The sequence below is a fragment of the Callithrix jacchus genome, chromosome 3 (genome assembly GCF_049354715.1).
Source record: "Callithrix jacchus isolate 240 chromosome 3, calJac240_pri, whole genome shotgun sequence".
Taxonomy (NCBI): domain Eukaryota; kingdom Metazoa; phylum Chordata; class Mammalia; order Primates; family Cebidae; genus Callithrix; species Callithrix jacchus.
The window spans coordinates 21,357,582-21,365,109 of record NC_133504.1 but is presented as its reverse complement, the minus strand read 5'-3'; the positions used below and the strand labels follow the sequence as shown (position 1 = coordinate 21,365,109).

Below are 7,528 nucleotides of genomic sequence, written 5' to 3'. Positions count from 1 at the left end.
GTGGAGGGGCCTGGGAGTGCAACATGGTGGCTGCAGGGGAAAAGGGCTCTCTTCTAGACCGTCTAGCTGTCCTCAGGAGCTTCCTGGCATCCATGGGGGTGGGGGGGCTGCTGCTCTGGGCTGGCCCCAGGGCCTTTCACCAGTGTCCATGAGGTCAACATGAGAACTTCTTTCTGGTTGGCTCTTGGCTACAACAGGCCTTGGTGGGTTTCCCAGGTAATGCCACCCCGCAGGATCTTAGGAGTTCTAGAAACTGCTCTGAGTTTAGCTGCATTTCTGTCAAATCTCTGAGGCCTCTTCAGGAGGGATGTGCTTTTCTCTGGCTGTGACAACTCCCAGGCTGGGCCTGCTGCTCTCTGTGCGGTAACCTTCGTCCCCATTCTGGGGCGAGAAAGAACTTTCCTTCATGTCATACAGGAGCCAAGGGCAGCTTGGGCCAGGTCTCTGAAGCTCTCTGTGTCTAACCACGTGCCCCTGACCCTTTCCCTTGGCTGCAGCAGAAGCTGTCCCCACCAGGTTGACAAGAATTGTGTGCTGGATTCTGGACAGAAATATAAAAAATATTAACCAGGATGCTCTTCCTTTTTGCCAAAAATCATGTGGTGCTAGATCCTGACCATTTGCATCCCTATTGTTTCTATAGATAGAATCTCTGGCATTAGAATCATAAGGCTTTGGCTTAAAAATCGCTTAAGATCCTTTTCAGACCCTGAATTCCAGCAACCACTTTAACAACCCCTGCAGAGAAACAGCATCCGGACAAGGACATGGCTTCGTCATCTCCCTGTCCCATGACTTCACCCTGCATTCTTCAACCAATCAATGATCTCCACACTTCAGCCCACTCCAAAACCCCCAAAAGCCCTAGCCCCAAACTGCTTGGGGAGATGAATGTGAGGTTTCCTGCCATCTCCTCGTTCAGCGACCGCGAGATTATACCTCTTTCTCTGCTGCAACCGGGGATCTCAGAGTATTGACTTACCGCGTGCATCAGGCAACGAACCCATCGTTCTACAGCCGCCCGTGTGGTATGGAGCCTGTTTGCACAGGAGACTCCCTCACATGGAGCCCTCTGTTTCTGGCTTTCTTCTTGCTTTTTCCGTGATGCTTTCCCCTTCTGGATTGACGCCTGAAACGGAGCTGTCACCCCAAATGTGTCAGAACCTTATCTCCTGATGTGGAGCAGGAAACACCGCCTCAAAATATGGTACCTTGGAAACTGAAAAAGCAGAAGCAAAAAGGCTACCTCACTTTTTTTTTCTATTTTTTTTTCTTTTTTTTGAGACAGAGTCTTGCTCTGTCACCCAGGCTGGAGTGCAGTGGTGCAATCTTGGCTCATTGCAACCTCTGCCTCCTAGGTTCAAGCGATTCTCCTGCTTCAGCCTCCCGAGTAGCTGGAATTACAGGCACCTGCCACCACTGAGTGACTAATTTTTTGTATTTTTAGTAAAGATGGGGTTTCACCATGTTGGCCAGGCTAGTCTCGAACTCCTGGCCTCAAGTGATTCATCTGCCTTGGCCTCCCAAAGTGCTGGGATTATAAGCATGAGCCACCACACTGGGCCTACCTCACCTTTTTCTTGCCCTTCTTCTCTGAAGCAAGTCATAAAACCTAGGAAGGTGACTCTCCGACCTTGCCCTCCTCCTCCCCTGAAAATCCTCACGTGGCAGGTGTCCTGCCCTATTCACAGGGGGAAAAATGTCACACATGAAGGCCAAGAGGAATATGAACAAGCAGGTCTTGCTAAATTCCCACCCCCCAGTTCATTCCCTCAAGATAATCCCCCTCTCCAACTGTGCTTCTGCATGACTGTACATGAAAATCCACACACCCCCTGCCAAAGAAGCTTTCATTTTCTGAAAGCTTCCGTGTCACACAGAACGTACATTAAATAAATTCCTGTGTGCTCTCATATTCATCTGTTTTTTGTTATTTGAGTCTTAGCCGTGAGCCTAGCATTGGATGAGAAAAGATATTACCTTTTCTCCCCTAGACTTTCCAACACTGCCTCACCCTCTGGGGGCAGAAGGAGTGGGCCCACCATCTTCTCTTACCTGGCAGTCACTTCTCCTTACCCGGCAGTCACTTCTTCCCCATTTCCTCCTTCTCTGACCCACCTTCCCTCACACCACAATGGCATTTGAAAAGCAGGACGAGAAACTGCCTCAGAGGAAGGGAATATCTGGAAGATTTAGACTCCTTACATTAGTTTTTTTAAAATTTAAATTAATTAATTAATTAATTTTTGATGGAGTTTCACTCTTGTTGCTCAGGCTGGAGTGTAGTGGCGCAATCTCGACCCACTGCAACCTCCAACTCCTGGGTTCAAGTGATTCTCCTGCCTCAGCCTCCCCAGTAGCTGGGATTACAGACGCACACCACCATGCCCAGCTAATTTTTGTATTTTTAGTAGAGACAGGGTTTCACCATGTTGGCCAGGATGGTCACGAACTCCTGATCTCGTGATCCACCAGCCTTGGCCTCCCAAAGTGCTGGGATTACAGGCATGAGCCACCTCGCCCAGCCAATTTTGGGGCGGGGATGACAACATCGCCTACCATACCCGGACCTCGCCCCCACTGGTTCTGTTGTTTCCTTATACAAACTTTCGAACGTTTAAGGGTTTTAAAAGCTAATTTGTCCAAGGGCACTTTCTTGCAAGTAAGCCCATTTCAAGATGCTAATAAGAAAGGAAGTTTCTTCCCAGATCCCTCCCTTGTGAAACAACAATCGCAGCCCTTCAGCCTTCCTGGGTCTGGGCTTTGATCTTTCTGCTCGCCCGAGGGGAGGAAAGTTGTAATGGCTGAGAGCTCAGAACTTAGACTTGTAAATGAGGAGCTTTCTCCTTTGCATGGTAATCAGGCCAGCGATTTGACCTTCACTTGACACTCAGAAGTCAAAACACACTCCAGACAATTCAAGTGTCAGGTGTAAAAGGATTCAAGTGTAAAAAACCAGACACATAGAATTAGGTATTTGTATATTTACAACATCTGGAGGGGTAAAGACTTCATCAACTTAGAAGTGGCAGAAGTCATAAAGAAAATAATGGGCCAATTTATCTGCATGAAATTAATTTTTAAATGAATTTGCTTTATTCGAACTGGCTGTTAGTGAAATTGGTCACAGGCAAATTGGCTTTTAAATGAATTGGTTTGAGAAAAACTGGCCAGCACTTCCTTGGGAATGGTTGCGGGAACAGAGCCAAGAGAGAAATATGTGAATAATGGCTAACTTTGTTGGAGGCAAAGACAGGATTGGTGGCTGCCTAGATACAGCAGGCAGGCAGGACGGAAGAGTCCAGCATGAACGGGAGGTTTCTGAGCCCAGGTAGCTGGGAGGGTAGTGGAACTAAGTAACCCAAGTAGGAAGCAAATCGGGAGGAGAAGACTTGGTCCTCAGAGTTGATATCACATGGGTCACCTGTCATCTAACTTTTGCCTGCGTCAGAATTACCTGGAGAGTTTGTTAAATGCATATCTCTGGGCACATCCCTAGAGTTGCTGATTCAGTCGGTCTGGGTTGGAGCTTGAATTTGCATTTCTTTTTTTTCCTTTGAGACGGAGTCTTGCTCTGTCACCAGGCTGGAGTGCAGTGGCATGATCTTGGCTCACTGCAACCTCCACCACCTGGGTTCAAGTGATTCTCCTGCCTCAGCCTCCCGAGTAGCTGGGATTACCGGTATGTGCCACCATGCCTGGCTAATTTTTGTATTTTTAGTAGAGATGGGGTTTTGCCATGTTGGCCAGGGTAGTCTCGAACTTCTGACCTCAGGTTATCCATCCACTTCAACCTCCCAAAGTTCTGGGATTACAGGTGTGAGCCACCATGCCAGGCCTTGAATTCGCATTTCTAAAAAGTTCTTAGGTGGTGCTGATGCTACTGAGCCTGGACCTCACTTGAAGCCTGGTCCTCACCTTCTGGTTTGGGGATGAAGGCGGTGGGTAGTGTCCAGTGGAGAGTTCTTACTGTGGGGCTGGAGCCCGGGAGAGAGATCAGGGCCAGATGTGAGGACAATTGCTACCATTCCCTGTAAAGCTTCCAGTCGGTGTGCCAGTAATGAGCTGACGGGCCCAAATATTGATTATACACTAGGGTGGGGGCTGGGCAGGGGCTGGGAGACCAATGCCCCAAGGTAATTGTCTTTGGCCTGAGCAGCTGCTTCCATTTATCCCCGAATGCATACAGGCATTATCATTTTGCTAATGGAAGCAGTAATATGAAAAACTAAAATGTTGAAAAGCACTGATTTACTGAGCCCTTACTCTGTGGCAGGCCAAAGTGTTATTCCTATGAGCAAGATCCAATTATTATCCAGATTTAAGAGACGAGAAAGTGGAGGACTAGGGAGGTTAAACCACCCGTTCATTGTCATATGGCTGGTAATTGGCAGATCCTGGATTAAATCTCTGTCTGGCCCATTTCCAGACCTTGAGCTTCTAATCATTGTGCCTCTTAGAGGATTTGAACATTACCTGCATAGAGGTGATATTTAAAACCATGAGATTGGATGACACTCAAGCAAGACGGAATAGAGAGAAATATCCAAGTACAGTACGTTGGGGAACATTTAATCTAGGGGATGAGGGGAAGAAATGGAGTCCCAGAGGATGTTACAGAAATGAAAGGAGAAGAAAGCATGAAGAAAGAAAAAGAATTTAATTAGTATCGTATGTCTTGCAGTTGTCAAGAAAGAAAAACAAATCAAAAAGGTTACAAAATTCTGAGACTAAGATGACTGTTCTCGAACTGCTTCGCCAGAGAGGTGAGGATGGAAAGCGAATGTCTGGTGATCTACTGGTGCTTAGCAAACAATCTCAGACGTAGCACCTGAAAATAGTAGCATCATTTATTGTTTCTCACATTTCCGAGTGTTGACTGGGCTTAACTGGGTGGTCCTTCAGCTCCAGACGGTGTTGGTGAAGGGAGGGGAGGAGGGGGGCGACACGGGGAGGCTGCAGTCATCTGGAGGCTTGATTGGAAAGAACATCGCAAATGGCTCATTCACCTGACTGGCTGTCAGTGCTGGCTGTTGGCTGAGAAGCCAGCTGAGTCTGTTGGCCCCAGAGCCTCAGTTATCCCCCGCAACCCACAGTTTATGCGTGAGGCTGGGCTTCTCACAGCATGATGGTGGGATTCCAAGAAGATCTGTTCCAAGTGCATAAAAGTCAAAGCTCTCTCTTAAGTTGCTCTCTTAAGTCTGTCTCTGAAGTTACATACTAGTGTTTCAACCACATTCTGTTAGTAAAAAGAAGCCAGGAGGTCAACCCAGATTCAAGGGAAGGGGAAGCACACTCCACTTCTTAATGGGAGGAGCGGCCAAAAATTTCAGGCTATTTAAAATTCATCACAGGGTAGATGGTAATAATATGAATGTAGGTAATATGGATTATTTTCTCATCAAGAAATATTATAACAGGCTGGACGAAGTGGCTCACGCCTGTAATCCCAGCACTTTGGGAGGCCAAGTCTGGTGGATCACCTAAGGTCAGGAGTTCGAGACCAGCCTGGCCAACATGGTGAAACCCCATCCCTACTAAAGATACAAAAATTATCTGGGTGTGGTGATGTGCCTGTAGTCCCAGCCACTTGGGAGGCTGAGGCAGGAGAATTATTTGAACCTGGAAGGTGGAGTTTGCAGTGAGCCGAGATCATGCCTCTGTACTCCAGCCTGGGAGATTCTGTTAAAATAAATAAATAAAAGAGAGAGAGAGAAATATTCTAACAAAGGGAAGAGGAGAACAATGGTGGTTGTTTGAGAGCACGGTTTCGGGGAAGGATTTTCTTAGGTATACCAGATGAATTAGCCGTGTGGGGCTGTATAGCACTTTAGGTAACATCCCATCACCTTTGCCGTATTTTTATTGTTAGAAGCAAATCATAGGCCCTACCTGTGAGGGGACATACACAGTCAGGAACACCTGGAGGCAGGATTACAGAGCCATCTTAGAGGCTGCCTGCCACAGAAGACTGACATTTCATAATAGTCTGGAAGGCAATGGTGAGAGTAGAAGGAAAATCAATCTTAAGAGAGGGTCAGGGACAATTGGTAGACAGGGTTTACAGTTACATGTGGCCAGATGTGGTATCTCATGCCTGTAATCCCAGCACTTTGGAGGCCAAGGTGGGCGAATCACAAGGTCAGGAGTTCGAGTCTAGCCTGGCCAGCATGGTGAAATGCCATCTCTACTAAAAATACAAAAAATTAGCCGGGCATGGTGGTGTGCACCTGTAATCCCAGCTACTCTGGAGGCTGAGGCAAGGGGAATCGCTTGAACCCAGGAGGCGGAGGTTGCAGTGAGCTGAGATTGCGCCACTGTACTTCAGCCTGGGCAACAAGAGCAAGACTCCATCTCAAAAAAAGGTTACATGTAAGTTAGATTTGGAAAAGGACCTTTTTGTTTTCAATATATACGAAAGGGAGAGAATAGGAGAAAATAAGAGAAGTTTTGAAGTAGGAAGAAGGCAGTTTCTAGGAAAGCTCACATCAATGAACCTCTATCTTCCCCGTAAATCGGGAGATGGGATTGTTTGCTGAGTCTGACTGTTGAGGAGGGATTCATGCTTTGAGGAAAATGGAAAATATTTGAAACAGAGACGATGGGAAATGTCATAGATGGTGATTAAAGTGAAAATAGGGAGAGGAAAGGATAATTAACAGCAGACAGAGTCAGCTTAAGGTGTTTCATATGAATCATTTTAGAACTGTTGGCCAGCAATTTTAGATACGGGCTGATTATGGGACTTAAGCTGTGTAAGAAGGCAAATGAGGTTAAGAATAAACAAACATGGTAAGAACAGAGCTTAAAGAGCACATTTCCATGAGGGGAAATGGTAGCCTCAATAGGGCCGAGGGCGTAGTAAAGGGAACTTTACAAATTCTGAATCTTACTTGAATTTCCAGCAAAATATGTAGCCCTGTTCTGTCTCCTCCCTGCTTCACAGGCTGTGCGCTTTGTGTTTTTCCTGCTTTTCTGGAATCTTGGTCTGGTTCAGCCTCTCTCATTCCTCTGTTCATCTTCCAGCTAAAGGTGACCAGCAGGGTTCTCCTGTAGGTCTGCTTCGGGGTGATTTCCTCCACTCCTGTGGATTTAATGACTCTCTCAAAGCTGCCAGATTGCAAAAGTTATGTCTCTAGTACAGATTTCCTCATTAATTTCAGCCTATGCCCAGCTGTCTGCATGACCCACAGGCATTAAAGCTGGACATTTCAAAAAAATAGAAGGCATTATTTTCTTTCCCCTTCTCTGTGGCCGTTCTTCCACTCTCTCTTCCAGCACACTTTGCTAGATCACTCTATCGGGCTCTTATGCTGCCTCACTGCTTCTCCTCCCCCTCCTCCTCCTCCTTCTCCTCCTCCTCTTTCTTCTTCTTCTTCTTTTTTTTTTTTTTTTTTTTGAGACAGAGTTTCACTCTGTTACCCAGGCTGGAGTGCAATGGCACAACCTCAATTCACCACAACCTCTGCCTCCTGGGTTCAAGTCATTCTCCTGCCTTAGCCTCCTGAGTAGCTGGGATTACAGGCAT

The 7,528-nt window shown here is 46.8% G+C and overlaps 1 long non-coding RNA gene across 1 annotated transcript; it reads right to left on the bottom strand.

Annotated features, from left to right (window-relative positions):
* Window positions 1-4,641: 4,641 nt before the first annotated feature.
* On the bottom strand, window positions 4,642-7,281 carry LOC118152151 (uncharacterized). Its single transcript, XR_008479983.2, has 2 exons — window positions 6,894-7,281; window positions 4,642-5,682 (listed from the first exon to the last, which is right to left on the bottom strand). It is a non-coding gene; the product is annotated as an uncharacterized LOC118152151 (long non-coding RNA).
* Window positions 7,282-7,528: the final 247 nt, after the last annotated feature.